A 20,384-nucleotide genomic window follows, 5' to 3' on the forward strand; every position below is an offset into this window, starting at 1 on the left:
TAAAACTCAAAGTTCTTAAGGGTCCATAAACGTTGTCCTAAGTGCTCTGAGGCCCCCCGCCACCTCCTAGGGTGCCCTCTGGCAAGCTGCCAGTTGATATTCGCCTCAGTGGGCCTTTCTGGATCTAATCTTCCCTCCAGGGCACAGGCTCAAGTTCCCTCGTTGTAATAAATGCAAGGGAGGGTGTTTATGAAGGAAAGGGACTTGACTGAAGTCCAGGCCTAAGTCGGAATTTCCCTCTGTTTGCTTTCTCTTCCTCTGGGCAGCCCAGCCATGAGGGCGGAGGGCCTGCGGGAGCTAACTCCACAGGCCTGGAAGAGCCAGGCCTTCCACTGGGGCCGGAGACGACAAAGACCCGGCGTCTCCAAGTCAGGCTGACCTTCCACCTTTGCTCCTCCCTGAGTCTTATTTCACTAATGAAAGCAGACAGGCTTGTAATTTGAGGTAACTGCAATTGCTAAGACTGGAAGAGGGACTCATTCGCTGGCATTCCCACAAGTTCTTCCCAGTTTGTTTAGCTTGGGAAATTAGGCAAGAGCAGGTAGAAAAACTGTGGGTCAAACACAAGCCATTGCAAGAAACTGACTCATGCTTTACCAACAGCATTATTCATCCTCTCATGCCTCTAGTGGGCTGTTTATTTATTATTTATTCAGCAAATATTTATTGAGCAGCAAACATGTGTCTCTACCTTTTCACACCCTCAGGCCTTTTCATAGGCTGGGCCCTCACACCCCAACCTCGTATCCTTCCAGACCAGGTCAAAGGTGACCTCCTCTGGGAAGCCGGACGCAGTACCTCCCTCTCCCAAGTCCAGCAGAAGGAGCACTGCCTGTGGAGTCAGACGGGCCTGGCTGAGAAACAAGGCTTCAGGACGTCCCAAAGTGTGTCCTTGGGCAGGGCCCTGAAGCTGTCTGCCTTGTTTCCTCAACTACAAAGTGTGCCTAATAATAATACTTACCTCCTAAAATGAAATGCCTGGGGATGCTACATAAAATGCAATAAACATCGTTTGCAATGTGCAACTGAGCTGGCAGAAAGGAAAAATATAACCCGGGGGTCAAAATGAGGGAGAGCTGAAGCAAACTCAGGGCATCCGGCAGTCCCAGTGCCCTCCGAGTGAGGGATTCAGTGGTCAACAGCGACAGGAGAGAGAGTCTGAGGCACATGCACAGTGAGATGTTGATATCCTTGCCCAAAGCCAGGACCTCACGGGGCTCCCATTCCAGGGAATGGGTGACTGGGGGAAATCCACCTACTGGAACAGTGGAGACTTCCAGGGCCACTCAGATTCAATGCTCCATTTCCTCCAAGCACAGATGGACATAGTCCCTGCCTCTTCCCAATTAGGCTGGCCCTGGACTGGTTTAGCCAATGGGTACTGAGAAGAAGAGACACAAATCACTTGTAGACTAAAGAAATTAACAGCCCACACCAGACTCTCTGGTGCTGTCTCCACCCCACCCCTAGGCACCTGTGGAAGCCACAAATCAAGATGGCAGAGCTGTGTTGAGATTGAAACGCGGATCATTGAGTTGCCCATGGGGGACTGTTGCCTGGAGAGTTGCTCAGATCCCCTGCAAACTTTGCAAGAGCTGCAAGAACAAGAAATAAGCCTTTGTTGGGTTTAGCCAGTGCAAGGAATTGTTTGTTACGGAAGCAGATATTGGGCTATCCTGACTAATGTAGCTGGGCAAAGGAGGTAACAAGCAAACGTGCCCATCTCTACCTGCGATCTAGGTGCAGATAACCAGTCTCCTTTGAGACTTCATATCCACAGGCCTTACTTCACAAGAGTTTGGGGGTTGAATTTTTACTACCCTTGTGGTCCAGGAAACCCCTTCACTGTAAAATTAACTTAAAGGCATTTCCAGTAAAGTTCAACTGCTAAAAGCAAATTCAAATCCCCCAACCTTGCCTCACAGGAGTCCCACAAACATAGACCCACAAGACAGGCCATCACAGTCCCAAGTTGGACGCCCAAGTTCATCAAATCAATGGAATTACTGGCTAGGGAACGTCAAAAAACTTTTTTTTAATGTTTTAGGAACTATGAACAATTAGCAAAGTACTATCAAAAAAGGCCAAATAAAATTGAAAAAGAACCAAGCAGAACTAACTGTGAAAATTTTATTAATGGTATTAAAACATCAATATTTGGTAAAACAGCAGATTAGATCTACCTGAAAACAAAATTAACGAAATGAAAGATTGATGTTCTAGAAGAAGATAATAGAAAGGACAGGGTTGACAGGTGGGCTACATGAAAATATAATAGCTAATCATTTTCCAGAATTAATAATAGATGGTAATCTTTCAATTCAAGAAGCATGGTGAGTCTGCAGCAGGACAAATAAAAATGAATTCATTCCTTGGCATATTATAATAAAACAGCATTCCAAAGATAAAAGCATGAAAGCAGCCACTTATTCATGCACTCATTATAAAAGAAATATTTTTTGAATACCTACTAGGTGCCAGGCACTGTTGTAGTCACTTGGGATAATTTGGTGAATAAAAAAGACAGAATTCCTGCTCATTCTTACAGGGAAGATAGATAAACACCATAACAAGTAAGTAAAGTCTACAGTGTGGTAGGAAGTGAATGGAAAAAGGAAAACACAGAATGGGGTGATTTGGAGGACGTGTGTGGTGGGGAGAGCTTGGGGCTGAGGGTAGCTGTTAATGAAGTACCAGGGGAAGAAGCCTCACTGAGAAAATAAAAGTTGAACAGACTAAAGTAACGGAGAGACTTAGTAAGACAGATATGTGCAGGGAGAGCATCTCAGGCAGAGGGAACAGCTAAGGGATTGATCATTTGGATATCTTCTGTGAAGTAACTGTTCAAAGCTTTTGTCCACTATTTTAATTGCAGTGTCTGTCCCGTTATCATTAAGTTGTAAGAATGTTTTTATATATTCTGATAAAGTCCTTTATCAGATGTGTGCATCGCAAATATATTTTCTCACGCTGCGGTTTGTTCATTTTCTTAATAGGTCCTTTGAAATACAAATGTTCATTTTGATGGCCTCCATTTTTATCATGTTTTACTTTTATATTTTGTGGTTGTTTTGGGTCTTATTAAGAAACCTTTGCCTACCCCAAGGTGACAAATATTTCCTTTATATTTTCTAGCGTTTTTATCATTTTGGCTTTTATGTTTAGGTCTGTGATCCATTTCAAGTTAATGATTGTGTAAGACGTGAGGCATGGGTAGGGGTTTATATTATTATATATAGATATCCAGTTGTTCCACCAACATTTGTTTTAAAGGCTTTACTTTCCCCCAGTGAATTTTCTAGACCCCTTTTAAAAAATCAATTGGTCATATGTAAATGGATCTATTTCTGGGTTCTCTATTCTGTTCGCTGATCTAGAGATCTATCCTTATACCAATACCATACCATGGCTTTATAATAGATCTTAAAATTCAGTAGTATAAATCTTCCCACTTTGTTCTTTTTCAAAATTGCTTTGGCTATTCTAGGTACTTTACATTTCCACTTAAATTTTAGAATCACATTGTCAATTTCTATAAACAGGCAGGTGTAACTATACTGGGGATTATGTTGAATCTATAGATCACTGAGGGCAGAATTGCCATCTAATAATATTGAGTCTTTGGATCCATGAACATGGTATATCTCTTTACTTCTTTAACTGTCTTTAATCTCTTTCAACAATGTTTTCTAGTTTTCAGTGTACAGATCTTACGTATATCCTGTGAAATCTGTCCCTAGGCATTTAATATATTATATGCTATCATAAATGGTATTATTTTTAAGCTTTTTATTTTGAGATAATTTTAGAATATCAGGAGTTGCTAAAAGAGTATAGAGAGTTACCACATACCATTCACTCAGCTTCCCTTAATGTTAATATGAGGTGTGATCACAAAATATGGTGAATGTTTAAATTTAAAAAATTTTATTATAGTAAGATGCATTACCCCCTCAAAATACTCCCCCTTGCTTTGAACACATTTATCCCATTGTTCTTGTCACTTTCTGAAGCAGTTCTGGAAGTCCTCTTTCCTGAGTGTCTTTAGTTGCGCTGTGGTAGCTGCCTCCATGTCCTGAATCCATTCAAACGCTTACGTTTCATGGTCATTTTGACTTTGGGGAAGATCCAGAAGTCGCACGGTGCCAGATCCAGTGAATAAGGTGGATGAGGACACACTGTAATGTTTTTATTTGACAGAAATTGCCATGCCAGAAGCGATGTGTGACACGGAGCGTTGTCATGATGATGAAGACACTCAGGAAAGAGGACTTCCAAAACTGTTTCAGAAAGTGGCAAGAATGATGAGATAAGTGTGTTTGAAGTGAAGGGGAGTATTTTGAGGGGGATTAATGACAATGTGTCTTTTACTGTGATACTTTTTTTTTTTTAATTTAAACATTCACCATATATTTTGATCACACCTCGTACCTAACCTAAATCATGGCACAATTATGAAAACTTAGAAATTAACATTGTTACAATGCTATTAATGACATCACAGACTATTATTTGGATTTAACCAGTTTTGCCACTAGTGTTCTTTTCCACCGCCAGGATCCAATCCAGGGTCACATGTTATATTAAATTGGCATGTCTCCTTAGTTTTCTACAATCTGTGACAATTTTTCAATATTTCTGTCTTGCATGACTTGACATTTTTGAAGAGTAATAATCAGGTGATTTGTAGAATGTCCTCAGTTTGGCTTCCTCAAATGTTTTCTCATGATTATTTGAGGTTCTACATTATTGAGAAGAATACCACTGGGTGATATGCATCGTATCAGGGAGTTCACGGTGTTACCATGTCTTATTACTGGTAATGTGAACTTTAACCACTTGGTAAAGATGGTGTCTGTCAGATTCCTCCACTGTAGAATTACTGTTTTTCTTTTCCTCATTAGTAACTTTGAGGCAGGAAGATACTTTGAGACCATGCAAATGTTCTGTTTCTTCTTAAACTCTAGCCCTCTAATTTTAACACCCAGTAGTGTGTCTTGCCTCCATTATTTGTATGGAATTCTAATGATGATTATTCTATTTCCCTCATTCCTTTGACATTTATTAATTGGAATTCTTCATGAAGGAGGTGTTGTTCTCTTTGTCCAATTTATTTCATTATTAATTTATATCAGTGTGAATTAACAGATGATACCTTATTCTTTGGGTTATAATCCAATGTTATCATTATTTATTCTGTTGCTCAAACTGTTCCAGCTTTGGACATTGAGAGCTCTTTCAGATTGACTCTCCCATTCTTTTAATTTGATTATATGATTCATTTGTAGTACAGTATTTTTTAATTTAAACCACCAATTGTTCTCTGCTAGTATATAGATATACAACTGACTTTTGTATATTTAAAATGGGTTTCTTATAGGCAACATAGAGTTGGGCTTTGCTTTTTAATCCACTGTCACAATCTCTACCTTTTATTGTAGATGTTTACATTTAATATAATTATCAGTATCATTGGGTTTAAGTCTACCATATTTCTATTTGTTCTCTATTTGTCTTATCTGTTCTTTGTTTCTTTTTTCCTTCATTCTTTAGGATTGTGTTTTCTTTTTATTCCACAAATATCTAATAAATTAGATCTCTGTGTTCTAATTTTTATGAGTTTCTCCAGGATCTAGAATATGCATCTTCAACTTGTTGGTACAGTCTGCCTTCAAATGTTATACCACTTCACTTATGAAGTATCCTACAATAATATTCTTCGATTTTGCCTCTCCCATCCTTTGTGCTGTGGTTGTCATAGATTATATTTTTCAATATATAATAAACCCCACAGTATGTTGTTGATATTTTGTTTTTAAATAGTCAATTTGTATTTTAAGGAAATTAAAAGTTGAGAAAAAAAAATTCTTTTAATAAGTGTTTTTAAATTCATATGGCGGTAGATGAGGCTAGAGGGGATTAAATATATGGTGATGGAAGGAGAACTGACTCTGGGTGGTGAACACACAATGGGATTTATAGATGATGTAATACAGAATTGTACACCTGAAATCTATGTAACTTTACTAACAACTGTCACCCCAATAAACTTTAATTCAAAAAAATTCATATGGCAGAATAATGTGAAACATTTCATGTAAAATATCAATTTATACTCCATATATGTTTGTGTATTTTTATATATTTAATATTCAAAGATTATTTCCTCTGTTGAGCAGGTTGGAAGGGTTTAATATTATTAAGTTTCTATTTGTACCTGGATGAAATGAGTATATATGACATCTATAATTTAAATATATTTAATCAAATTTTTATGTTTTTAATAACACTTATGAACCACTAGAGTGCCACAAATTTCTTTGCAAATACTCATTCTCATAGTGGGCTTTTGTTTAAAAAAAAAAAGCTTTGTTTACATTTATCTACCTATTTGCCATTTCCAATACTCTTCACTCCTTTTTGTAGACCCAACTTTCTATCTGATGTCATTTTCTTTCTGCTTGAAGAACTTCCTTTAACATTTGTTACAGTACCAGTCTGCTGGTGTCCTGAAAACTCTTCACTTTGCCTTCATTTTTGGAAGATTGTTTTCAGGGTACAGAATGTCAGATTAACAGTTTCTTTCTTTCACTATCTTAAAGATGTTATTCCATTGACTTCTGGCTTGCGTTGTTTCCAAGAAGGATACTACTGTCATTTTTATATTGTTCCTCTGTATGTCTCATTCATTTCTGGCTGCATTTAGGATTTTTTTCTTTCACTCTGGTTTCATAAAATTGATTATGATGTTTCTTGGTGTGGTTTTCTTTGTATTTGTCTTACTTGGTATTTGTTGATCTTCTTGGATTTGTAGATTTATAGTTTTCATCAAATTTGGCTGTGGTACTTCAGCTGGGCCTCCCAGATGGAGCACTTCTGTCTTTGAGAACAAGGGCCAACTGATGTATTATTAATGAACCGACAACCACACTTCTTAGAGTGCTGTCCAGGAGCCTGAGTGAACCGGCTAAAGCTTAGTGTTAATAGCGCTGTGGTGTGGGTTGGTATCCAGTGGGAATCTTTGAGGTTCTCTCAGTTCCTTGGACAGTTAGGACAACACTGCCTTTGGGCACAGCTGTGGTGATGGGTACGTCACACGCTGCCCTGGATGCAAGAAGGCACAGTCTGAGCTTGGGGAATGGGCCTGGAGGCTGTGGACACACCATGGCCACACAGGCTTGGAAAAGCCCAGCAGGTAAGGGGCAGGGCTGAGTCTACATTGTCTCTAGGGTCTCCCTCCCCATAGAATCTAGATCGGGTTGGCACACATTCCCATGCCTCCCTGAGAAGCTGGCATTGCTGAGTACCCGACTTCTCCTGGTCACCTCTGTGTCCCCATCCTCAGCAGCACCTTGGCAGCTGTTCCTTTACTTCTCCCAGGCATCAGCCCCAATGTGGAACTCAACTCCTTTCCTTCCTTTCAATAAGAAACCACTCGTGGAAGGCCATGTCTGAGTACAGTCTCTACTGAAGGTTGGAGGAGAGGGGCTGCTACCTCACAGCCATGAGAACAGTGAGGGTTGATCTTCCCCAGCCCTTCCCACTAGGCCTTCCATGCCCCATACCCCTTACCCCTTGTCTGCTCTTCCCCCACCTTGAGAGTCACCCTCCCCTCCAAGGGACTTATTCAGAAATTTTTCTCCCCAAGAGAACCAGGGATGGAACTAGGGTGAGGCAAATGAGACCCTCACCTCAGGTGAAAAATTTAACGAGTCACCGAAAAACTCAGCAAGGAAGATAAGTCACATTTAACGCAATATTTTTAAAAGTCAAAAATAATGTTAATCTAACTCAACAAAAACAAGAAATAAACAACCTAATTCAAAAATGGTCAAAGACTTGAACAGACATTTCTTCTAAAGAAGTTACAGAAATGGCCAAAAAGCACATGAAAAGATGTTCAACATAACTGTCATCAGAGAAATGCAAATCAAAACCACAACGAGATGGCCCTGCATGCCTATTGGGATGGCTAGAATTAAAAATAAATAAATAAATCGTGGAAAATAACAAGTGTTGGCAAAGAGGTGGAGAAATTGGAATCCTTGTGCATTGCTGGTGCAAATGTAAAATGGTGCAGCCACTGTGGACAACAGTTTGGTGGTTCTTCCAAGAGCTAAACACAGAATTGCCATATCATCCAGGAATTCCATTTCTATGTATATAATCAAAATTATTGAAGTTAGGAATGAAAAAAATACTTGAACACCAGGGTTCATAGCAGCACTATTCATAATAGCCAAAAGGTATAAACAAACCCAAAGGTCTGTCAACAGAGGATGGATAAACAGGATGTGGTCCATCCATACAGTGGAATACTATTCAGTCATAAAAAGGAAGGAGATCCTGACACCTGCGTCAACACAGATGAACCTGGAGGATATTATGCTGAGTGAAATAGGCAATCACAAAATGGCAAATATTGTGTGATATCCCTTCTGAGATCCCTAGAGTAGTCATTCATAAAGACAGAAAGTAGAATGGTGGTGTCGGGCTGGGGGAGGGGGATGGCGAGTCAGTGTCTAATGGGACAGAGGTTCTGTTTGGGAAAATGGAAAAGTTCTGGAGATGATGGTGATGATGGTTGCACAACAATGTGAACGCATTTAATGCCACTGAATTGTATATCTAAAAATGGTTAAAGTGGTAAATTTTATGTTATTTATATTTCACCACAACTTAAATAAGAGTAAGAAAAAACAAAAAAATCCGTGATAAAAAAAAAATCAAAATTTTAAATAAAGACAAAATCCATGCTATGGCAAACCATATTATAACCTGAGACAAAGAAAAAATACACTAACTCTGATCCTGTCTTTCTTTAGCATTTTGATATTTTGTTCATCATAGACTTTCTTTGCGTTACTTTGATTTTTTTAAATATCACAGTAAACTATGATATATCTGGACTACTAAGATTAAATTTTATACTTGTACACTTGAAAATTCTTAAAATGGTAAATATTATGTATATTTTACCACAACTGAAAAAAAGTACAAAAACAAACAAGCAAACAAAAAACAACAATGGCTACTCTTGGTTCCAGGTCATTTTCTACAATGAGCATTCATGGCAGATCTTCCTTCCTCCTTCAACCTCTGAGCTCCGGGGACCAAAGTCACCATTTCATCTACCACCTTCAAACTCCAGCCACCCTTGACTGCTGTGACAAAGAGCTTCCATGGTCATCATCCTAACTTGCATTAGGGGCCATGATGGTGAGTGTGCATAATTTACACATCTGAGGGATGGCAGGTAGCCCATAGTGCCCAAGTGACTTGCCCAAGGTACACAGCTGGCTGAACCTTCAACTGCAGGCAATGGCCCCTCCCTCACCATCTCTCTGCCTGCTGAACATGTTCTCCTGCATCTTGAGGACACTGATGGACCTGGTTCAAGTCCATCTCCCGACCAGGCCCTGCAGCCCCACAAGAGTACATGCCAATAAAGGCTGCAGCCCGCACAGTCCAGCCAGGACCGGCCACTCCTCTTAGGGCCTGTTTCCTTCTGCAAATGTGGTTGGGGGCGTTTGTGGCAGAGCAGAACCCCTGATAACCCGAGATGCCTCTGGGAAGTGGCATGCCCCCATGGGCAACACCCGTCTCTGGCCCCTCCTCTGCAGTGTTGGCTGTCCTTTCCCAGAGGGCCCCACATCTCTGCTTGGTATGCCACGGGGGTCACCTTCCCAGGCCATTCAAGCCAACTCCAGCAAATGCTCTCTTGTTGTTATTCCCACCCTCCGCCATTAGCAGGGGCAGTTTTTGTCTTCCCAAATGGGAAAGTATCTTTTACTTTTCTTTTCTGACACTGACTGTTTGGCCTAAAGTGGGGACCAATTAAACTAATTAATCCCCAGGCACTCTGCCGATGAAGACACGAGGCCCTTACACTTCAGGTCACTCCAGATGGAGCAAGCTGACTCTCAGATCCTGTGTGCCTGACTTTTGGGCTGGTCCATGACCCCGACACCCCATGCTTCAGCATAGCCCTCAGGCCTCTGGGATGCGTTTCCCGAGTCTCCCCGCCACCCCCACCTGCCACATGGGGGGCGGGCATCAGGCCCTCTCAGCTCTCACATCCTCCCTCGGATACAAGCCAGGCTGCAGCTCCAAGGGGGACCGCTTTCCACTTCCATGCACAATTAGCACTTTCTCTTAGAAGGGGAACAAAGAACCCCAAATTCAGAGAGAGCACAGTCAGCTGAAAGGAGGGTGCTTGAGGTGGAGTTCAAAGGCCCTTGGAGGCCTCGGCAGGGGCACCCGTTCTGCGAGGCAGCTCAGCTCCTGGTCAACAGTCCCCGTCAGACGCATTTTCTTCTTGGACAACAGCAGAATTTCTCTGGCTCCGGCAGGGAGGAGCATCTGTCCACACTGTTTATTCAAATACTGCCCTGGCAATACTCAGAATGTTGTGTTTTTTTCTCTTCGCTGCAGGATCTGAAACTATCCGTGGGGCAACTGGAGGCACGTGTCTACACATGGCTTTCCGGGGTGGTGTCTTTGCAGAGCGCAGAAATCTACTTCCCAGGAGCCTTTTGCCGATTCCTCTGGGCCTCCCCACCCCCACCTCTCCCACCCCCGCTAATGGGCATGTTTCCGTGAACACTGAAGATGAAAAACATGCAATTTTTGAATGTGTCTCTTTCACAGTCACACATTTCTTCTCATTGTGCATCTTGGCTGATCCACTCTTGAAAATCCCAGCGATTGTTCCCAGGTCGGGTTTCAAGGGGTTTTGCACATCTGACCCCCCCCAGTCCCCCAACCAAAAAAAGAAAAAGAAAAAGACTCCGAAGGCACTGGACAGGGACTTGTAGCATGTTCCTGAAAGCGTTTTTCAATAAAAGGTTCCTATCTTCGCCTCTGGCTCCCCTTGCTACTTGGAGCTCTGGGCTTACAGGCCTAAGATGCGTCCCACAGCCTCACCACACTGGTACAGCTTGACAAGCAGCATGTTCCAGAGCTTTGCACAACGCTGTGACCAGACGCACGCAGGATACGTGGGACCATGTTTCCCCGTTGCCTTCTGACACCCCAGTCATTTCCTGGCCCCGAAGCACCACCACGGGCCTGAACACCACCCCCCATTGGGTCTCTCTTCCACCAAATTAACTACAAAGTCCTCAACAGGGTGTTCAGAACCCCTCGAACATGCCCCCAGCCATCCTCCCGCCTCCCCCTGCAGCCCCTCCCTGTCTCCCACACGCTGGTCTGAGAGGCTGCGAACTGTCCAGCAGAGCCTGCACCCTCCTTCTGGGCCCTTCCTGTGCACCTCCTTTCAACCCGCCGGGCCTCACTCCATCCTCATGTCGGCTGGCTGCAATCCCACTCAGCCTGAACACTCCCCACTCATCATGTATGAGTCTCCTGTCGCTGCTGTAACAAATCACCATATACTTTGTGGCTTCAAACAACACAAATTCCTGGTCTTACAGTTCTCAAGGTCAGGAGTCCCAGACCTCACTGCGCTAAAATCAAGGTGTCAGACTTGCTGGCTCCTTCTAGAGGCTCCAGGGAGAATCTGTTTCCGGGCCCTGCCCAGATTCTAGAAGGCGCCCACATTCCTTGGCTCGTGGGCTCTTTATCTTCAAAGCACATCACTACAACCTCCACTTCCATCACCACATCTCCTTTGACTCTGATCCCCCTTATCTGTCTCTTTCTTACATAAGGACCCTCGATATGACAGTGGGCCCACCCGGATAACCCAGGACCACCTTCCCATCATAAGATCCTTAGTGTCATCACATACAAAGTCCCTTTGGTGCCCTCATTCAGCCAAGCACAGTGCCCAATGCCTGGCACATTGCAGCTCACAAAGTCTGTTTGATTTCCCAAAGCAACTTGTGAAGCCAAAATTATTAACCGTGTGTTACAGGTGAGAGCCCTGAGGTGCACACATCAGGAACAATCAGAGCAGGACAGGGACAGAAGGTGGGGCCTCAGGGACCCTGCCAGCACTGCTCTCAGCTGCTGGGACAGCCAGCATCCAGGCCTCGAGCCCAATGACCACAAATGCACAAGGCGGGACAGCAATTCATTCCGTGCCCGCGTTCACAATTCTGAGGCAGGCGTTTCACGGTTGGAAAGGAGGTTCTGCCTTCTCCCCACAGACCTGCTTCTTTCCCAGGAGCTGCCTGAGGAAAGAGCACTGGACGAGGGGGCAGACAGACCCAGCTGCAGCCCAGCTCAACCCTTCTCAAGCCATATGACTTTACGTCAAATTAGAGGCAATTTAGTGTCACTATAGCAGCACACATGCACACATGTGCACACATACAAACACATGCATGGGAGCATCTAGATACCCTGAGCCTCATATCCCACCACACCATGAGATAGGAGCAGACTGACACACGCATGTCCCAGGCCCTGGGCCGAAGAGGAAGGGGTTGGATACGTCATCCTCTCTGCTTTGCCCTGACTGAATACAAGTGAGAAGGAGGGAGCTGCAGCAGCCATCTTAGACCATGAGCTCAGAGTTCCCTGCTGAAGATGGCAGCACAACAAGCTACCCAGCCCCTGGGCTCCTGATGTCCCGGTTCCACATCATTCTGAGCCCCTTGTTTTTGGGACTGTGACATAAGAAGGAAATAAACTTCCGTTGTGTTTAAGCCACTCTCTGAGCGCATCTCTGTTCTCACAGCCAAGCCTGTATCCTGACTATTACAGATCTGAGTCCACAGAAGGGAGAGGTGCCACTGCAACAAAACCAAACCCCATGGCCTAGCCTCCACACACCGGGACAGAGATTCACCAGCTGGAAAGCTGTCAACCCTCGTACTGTGGAAATTCTGTCATTAAAATTGCTCCCTGGAACTGTAGAACTGGCTTGAAAAACTCAGAGCGTAGGTCTCTGTCGGCTCTGCCTGCTGCATTTAAGAAGTGATACAGGACAGTCACAGAGATGGTATTGAAGATACAGGCTCGGTGAAAGATAAGAGGTTGGTCCGGTCCTTTCCACACCCCTCCCATGAAGAGTTCTCAGTCAGACAAGGGCGTCGGGCCAGGGGCCACAATCTGAGTGAGGTGCCATGTCCCTGCCCAAGCCTGTCGGTTCAGATAATGTCAAGGTGACTGCTCTTGAGCGAGAGGAAGACGGGCGAAGAACAGAGGCCTGGATCATAAAAGATTATAAAAGATCAGCTTTATAAGAATCAAAAGCCAGTTCTGGACAAGATGGTTAGGTGGGGTTGTATGCAAAGTGAAATAACTAGATGCACGAATACACCAGAAACCTATGAAATTTTAAAGGGAATTGCATTTCCAAATAAACCACAAGCCTGGCTTTCAAAGCCATGTTGTTTTTTGACATCCCCCCATAAAGAAATCCCCTAACACCCAGAATGTGAACACAGCCAGAAATACGTTCTGAAGGCTGCACAGCCACCAAGAAGGACATACTCAGCGGCATCCACTATCTGTCTGGGCTTAGGGAGGAGGGTGGGAAAGGGAGATGCGCCCAGAGGACTGAGCAAGGGCAGAGGGAGACAGTGGACAAGGCATCCCTCCAAGCGAGCAGAGGCAGTCATGGTGATGCCACCCAGCTGGGTTTGGTCATCTGGATGAGCCGCTGCTGCCCTGTCCGTTCTGCCCTCATCCAAAGGCAAGTTTTTCTGGCAGTTCTACTGACCTTGCACCACTATTAAGGGTTTGCGGAACACTTGTCTTTGTGACTTATAGTTTATAGATTCCCTATTCATGCGGGGTCACATCTGGCCTTGATGAGAGGACTTCTCATCACCCACAGATCCTAGACATGGCTGGAAACGGTGCCTGGAAGGGACTTCAGGGCTGCATCCAAGCAAAGGGGCTGAGTGTGTTCAGAGTACGGAAGGGAGAGTTTGCATGGAAATTGGGTAGCCCAAAGGGGCAGCCTGTGGTATAGATTGTTAGCTGTCCCCCAATGTTCATATTTTTCTTCTTTCCTTAATAACAGAGCCCTTTAAGTTTGAGCTTGGTACAGAGCCACCCACCTAAGACAATTTTCCTGCCTCCCTTGCAGCTAGATGTGGCCATGTGACCAACTTCCAGCTAATAGAATGTGAGCAAAAGTGACACATGCAGCTTCCAGAGGAAAGGATCACACATTCCACTCTCTTTTATCCTCTTTCCCTGGCTGCGTTGTGGATCTGGTGGCGGGCGCAACCTTGAGTGACAAGGTAGAAGATACATGAAGGCAGCAGAACTGCAAAAGAAGGAGCCTGTACCCTAGACGTCAGGGAGCTGCCACATCAGTCTTGCATATTTATGCAGAAAGAAAGACAAAGAAACTTCCTCATTTTGCTCACTGTGACACTGGGATCTTTGTTACAGCTGCCAATCTTGTAATCTAAATAACGTAGCAAGTATTAGGGAGGAAGGGAAAGGAAGGAGAGGGCCTCGCCATGGTTTTGTTTTCATCTTTTTAACCGGGAATCTACTGTAGTGTGATTCTCAGTTACTCCTTATGTCTACCTCTCAGAGGAAAAGGCTGCATCATCAGTCTCCATAGCAATGTAGAAAAGTACTTATAAACACAAAATCACTCTTACACATGTATGAAATTACTGTTGCTATAGCTCAATTTCCCTAGCTGTCATCTAGGGTTAAGTGGATGATTTGCTTTTGCAGGAAGTACTGGACTCACTCTGTGTCCTTGCATAATTTATTCATCTGTGTCCCAGCTCTGTCATCTGTAAAAACAGAGATCATAATCATTGCCTCCTCCCAAGGCTATTGTTGGGATTCAATGAAGTGATGGAGGTAAAGCACTTGGTACCATGCCTGGTGCCCAGCCAGCTCTCAGGGATGTGGGCTGCTGCTTTCTGATCCATATGCTCTGATTCCCGGGCCCCTGAGTCAGAAGGCAGCCATGATGCTGCCCGTCTAAGACCAGCAGGGACAGTGCCTGAGATGGGGACCCAAGGGCACATGAAAAAATTATAAGGGACAGACAGTGTGAGATGGCTGGAGGTGCTCTGTGCATAAATGGACCACAAGGAGAGTCCTGGAGATGCCAGGTGGTGGAGCACAAGGCGTCCAGGTGGTGAAATCACCTGGGCTGAAGACATGGGCTGAGTGAGATGAGCCAGGAGGAGGGTGTACATATGTAGGTGGGAAGAGGAGAGGTCCCTGGCCCAGTCCTGGAGAGCTGTGACCTTGGGAAGAGAAGGAAGAGCCAGACAGGTAGAGGGGGCCTCAATGAGGCTGGTACAACGTCCAGTCCCCTGCGGCACTCAGATCCCCCTACCTGCAGCTGTACCCTGGCAGGGTCCCCTCCAGGGCCATTAGCTTCAAATGAGCAGGGACTGCACTGGAGTCACCTCTCTCTCCTCTGGGATCTACATCCCTTCGACAGCCTCCTCACCTGTCTCCCAGCCACCAAGCATGGCAAGGTGACCTGTGACTCCAATGCTGAGAGCCCTCTAATGGTTCTGCAGCACACGGTAAGTGCTTAGTAAATGTGTGGTGGATGAGGGCCTGACACGCAGTAGGTGTTTTTACATTGGCCAAATCAGTCCTTGGGTCTCATGCCCTAAGTGGGTCTGGGGGCTCCCAGTCCTGAACCCACTATGTGCTCACCCCAGGGAGATCATGGTTGCCTGGCTTCTTGGCCACTTCTGCCAGGATCTGGGTGTCCTCAGGAAACCCCGAAAAGCGGGTGCCACAGAACTGGGAGGCAGTGTTCCTTCCCATATCCACATCGGACTAAGACTCAAAACAAAACTGTCAGATTTCAGAACATTTCACAGTGGCAAAAATAACTGCACTTGGGGAAAAACATGCAGACACTTCTCAAAGTCATCTAGTCGCTTCAACAATGTGCCAAAAGCTTCTGGAATTGACAGGTTCGGTTTGCCACGCACCAACTGCACCTACCCTGCCAGCCTCATCTGCGGCCCCAAGGCTCTCGTGCATCAAAACCTCGGCTCAGAAGAGACCATGAGGGAGATGCTGCAGGGCCACCTTTGTTTGGCCCTACCCTGCCACACCGAAAATTTACAGGACAAAGATGCCAAATCCGATGGAAGCAGAAACAGGGAGGAGAAAGGCAACAGTGGACGAGGACCTGGTCATGTTCTGGGACTTGCTGTCTCACTGGATGCTCACAACTGCCTTACAGGGAATGCCCCCAGTTCATAGATGGGCACTGAGGCTCAGAGGGAGGCACACGACCACCCAGCCGAAAACAGTACTTCCCAGACTCCTTGGCAGCCAGTTGTGGCCGTGCAATGAAGTCTGGTCAATGGACGTGAGCCGAGGGATGGTCCAGCTTCCTGCTTGTGCTCTCCCTGCCCCATTCTCCCCTCTCCCCCCAGTGGGATGGCAGGAGGTCAAATAGCCAGGAGAAAGGCAGAGCCACAAGGCGGAAGGAGCCTGGGCTGCCAACACTGTGGTGCAGCCATGGGAGCCTGGATGGCGTCCTCATAGTCATCGGGCACAAGAGGAATTAACCCCCCTGACTAAGCATCTCACAACAGAGGGCTGCTGTCACAGTTATCTCTGTCGCGCTCACAGAGGCCCCACGTGGGGAGCCTTGCAGATGCTGGAGAGCCCGGCCCTTATCCCAGGGGTGGGGCGCTAGTACAGAGGAATGCTCAAAGCAGGACAGTGATCTGATCCCATGTGTGTCTTTCAAACATCCTGCTGGCTGTTAGTCACATCAAGTAGATGAAAGTGGGCACTTTGGCCTCTGAAGTAGAGGAGATGACGGTGCTGAGACTGGGATGGTGGCAGAGAGATGGAGAGATGTGGCTAGATCCAGGACACTTCCCACAAGAGGGACGACACAGTAATTGTGGAGGGGAGGAGACACTGAGCCCCAGTACTTGCCCAAGCGACTAGGGCAGGGTTGGTACCATTTACGTGGCGACAGAGTCTGCTGGTGGAAGAGCCCGCTCAGGGGTTTGGTCCAGGGCTCAGCTCAGACAGTTACGACAGGTGCCTGTGAGGTGTCCAGGGTGAAATGTCCAGGAGGCAGGTGGATAAACAAGTCTGGATTTCAGAAGAGTGCACGGAGGAATAACCGGGGAAATTATCAGCTTATAGATAGTAGTAAATGCCAAGGCAGGCGATGAGATCAGCTAAGAGAGTAAAGAGGACAACAGAGAGTGTCCAAGGAACACCAATAATTTGAGGTTGGTAGAACGGGGGATCCTGGAGGAAAGAGGAGGCTGGGAAAAGTAGGCCAAGGCGACAGGAAGACACGTTAGTGTGGGGTCCAGAAGTCCTGAGAGAGCAGCCAAAGGAGGCCACTGGACCTCCTTAGAGAGTGGCCGCTGGAGAGGGGAGGGGGCTGACATCAGCAGACAGGCGATGCAAGGGGTCCTTTCCCTGGGAGAGGGAAGCTTTCCCTGGGAGGATGGGGGTGTGTGGAGCTGGCTGGAAGGTGGGCTACAGGGAGAAGCTGGGAGGGGCCAGATGGAGCCCGGGGGCAGGAGGGCGGGGCCCACGCAGGGGCTTGTGCAGGCTCCGTTTTATTCCAAGTGCCTGACTTTTTGCCATCCACTTTTTACTTAATATTTTTCTTAAATTGAATCCTAAATACCCTTGCTTTTTAAACCTTGCTTTCTTCTAGGCAATATTCTCAGTGAAATCACAGATTTGATAGATTAACATTTTTTTCTAATACACAAGAAACCAAATGCACAGTTATGTAATAGATCCATCCATGTACCTCTAAAATGGTCTTGGGGTTCAGGCCTGCCAAACTTTTGAAACCCGGGTGGGAGGAGGGCCACCATGTCATGTCTGGAGTCAGGTGACCTGGTGGGCCCCCACTTCACCTCTCACCCGTGAGGTCTGGTCTCCATGTCTGCAAAATGGAGACACACACCATCTACCTCAAGGGTGCAGGTAATGATGGACAGGGATGATCGGCACAGGGCCCTTTGCAGAGTCGGCTCTCAGGTAGCCTTAGAAGCACTGAACACGACAGGACCGTCACTTTTGCTGCTTATGAACATGCGGGTGAGTCCCGATCCCATGGGCTGTTCTCATGTCTGCGCCGGGGTCTGGCTCACTCTGGCCAGGCCCTACAGGGGGTGTAGTCTGTACCGTCAAGGCTCTGGAATATATTACACACCACGGGCTTCAGAGCCCCAGCCAGAGCAAGAGCCAACACATGGGCCAGCTGTGCTCCCCACATCCCTGGTGACATCGGTTTCTTTAAGGACCTACAGGGGAAAGATGCTCAAGGTGTGCAACCAGGGCCTGCCGGCCTGGCACAGAGGCTGCCCGTGGCCCCTGCACGAACGCTGAAATCCACCATCCCACCCACTGTTGACCATTTTTCAATGCTGTTCTCTGCGAGCTACCAGGAGCTGCAAATGAAACCTCACACTTCTTTTCTAAAGCTTCCCTCCTTATGCAGGTGGGAAACTGAGGCAGAGAGAGTCCCACAACAAAATCTGAGAGCAGGATGGAACTCTGAAGAACAACTAGTCCGATCTTCCCTCATTTGACAATGTGGAAACTGAGGCCCAGCCAGGCAAGATACCCACTGCCATCACCTGGCAAGGAAGAAGTCAGTGGCCAGTCTTGCTGCTGCAGGCTCAGGAAACCGTGTTCCTGAGGACTTTTCTCCCTGGGTAAACACCCTGTCACTATCCAAAAGGGACTTCTGGAGGCCTCGCGTCCCTCTGTCTTCTGCAAAGTCACCAGCCCATTCCATGTATGCCAGGCAGGACATCTGGCTGCGGGGTGGCTGTCTGTGCAGAACAGAAACCAGCTGAGCTCGGGGTCAGAGCAGGGACTGAGCTGGGCAAACATCCTTCCTGCAGTGGCTGAGTGCTTGGCAAAAGGCAGTAAAGTCTGACTGACCACAGGGGAGGCCAGCCGGGTCCCACCTACTCTACTCTCAGCACCAGGACCCCTGCCAAGCCAGTGGCGCCCACCGGGCCGGCTCTCACTCACAGATAAGAAGAGCTTGTGATTAGCATGAGGTCGTTTGCCCAGAACACCTGACTCTCCAGGGCAGAGGACGCCCCTCTACCCTCCATGGCCTCTCTAAGGCCATGGGGCAAAGTTGAGCCCCCGCCCAGCCCTGTTTAAATTACTTCACATTCTAAACTCATGGGTCCAAAGAGCAGACATGAACGTACTTCTATAAAAATGTGTTTGAAAGAACATTCCCCACTCACACTGGCCCTCTGCCTGCTTCCACTTCGGGTTCCGGGCAAACTTTAGAAATAAACTTTTCACCAATTACCCAGAGAAAAACAACTCCCAGAAGACCCAGCCGGTGTCAGGCAGAGCAAGGAACAGCCCCTTTTGCACAGTTTCCTCTCAGTCGCTGAAATCCTAGGAGATGCCCACTGGCCGTTCCCACAGCTGCCCCACCTACCTCCTACCCCAGCCATCTGTCACCTTCCGCCTCAGCTCCTAAGCCAGAAGGAGCCTCTTAGTTGCGAGCAGCCAACACTGAGCCCCCTCCCCAAACCTTGACACAGGGGTCCAAGAATACCCAACAGAACGGGGCAAGATAGCCAGCCCAGGCTCCCTGGGGACCCACCTCTGATACGCAGTCACCCCCTTCCCATCGCCATCACTGCAGGTCCTCAGGGCTCTGGGCAACACAGGATAGGACTTGTTTCCATGCCACGCAGACACTGCGTACTCTGGAGCAAGGCCCTTGGACATGGCCAGAAGGCTGCCAAGGACAGGAGGGCTCCAGGAGTGCGTCTTTCCTCATCTCCCACTGCCCTGTTGCTGATCATTAATGGAAAAGCAGGAGGAAGGACCTTCAGACACGCTCCGGTCGTGACCAGGGCCAGGGAAGTCGGCCTCGCCGTGTCCTGGAATGACCCAGCTGTGCTCAGAGCCAGGCCTTTCTGGAGCAGATCGGGAAAACCCCCAGATTGGGTGGGGGCCTTGCCAGTTGCTTGGGAAAATGTCTTTTCAGACCTTAAGGACGTCATCTCCTCTCTTCTCTCTCATTTAGGCTGTGGGCGACATAGCCCTGTGCTGTGGGCTGGAGGCTGGGGCCCCAGAGAAATCCAGCGCAGCCCCTGACCTTACTCAAGGAGCCTCCACCTAGAGCAGGAGACATCCTGACAAGAGGGCAGCCATCCTGCAGGACAATCAAGGGCTGTACTTGGTGCAGGAGGTGCTTAGAGGAGGGGGGCATCGGGGGAGGCTTCCTGGAGGAGGTGGCTCCTGAGGACCAAGTAAGAGGTAACCAAAAGACAAATGGGGGAAGGGCATCCCAGGGGGCCAGAGCAGAGCAGCTATGAGCAGGGCTAATGCAGAGTTTGTGTGGGCAGTGGAGGCAAGGACAGTGGGGAGGTAGGTCTGGAAAGGTGGCTGGGGGACTCAGGGCCCAGCCGGATGGGGCAGCTGTGCCACAGGAAGCAGTACGGGCTGCATTTGCAGAGCCTGAGGGAGGCATGAAGGGCTTTAAG

The 20,384-nt window shown here is 46.9% G+C and overlaps 1 long non-coding RNA gene across 3 annotated transcripts in view; it reads right to left on the reverse strand.

Moving 5' to 3' along the window:
• Positions 1-19,846, reverse strand: part of LOC148758717 (uncharacterized) — a 31,855-nt gene extending 12,009 nt beyond the window's left edge. Inside the window, exon 1 of one of the 3 annotated variants that reach the window (XR_016020954.1) lies at positions 19,496-19,846. This is a non-coding gene — a long non-coding RNA (uncharacterized LOC148758717). The remainder of the gene's footprint in view (positions 1-19,495) is intronic. The other 2 variants (XR_016020955.1, XR_016020953.1) reach the window with 2 other exon arrangements.
• Positions 19,847-20,384: the final 538 nt, after the last annotated feature.

This window comes from Rhinolophus sinicus, chromosome 3, assembly GCF_057876585.1.
Source record: "Rhinolophus sinicus isolate RSI-liver-muscle chromosome 3, RSI-T2T, whole genome shotgun sequence".
NCBI lineage: Eukaryota > Metazoa > Chordata > Mammalia > Chiroptera > Rhinolophidae > Rhinolophus > Rhinolophus sinicus.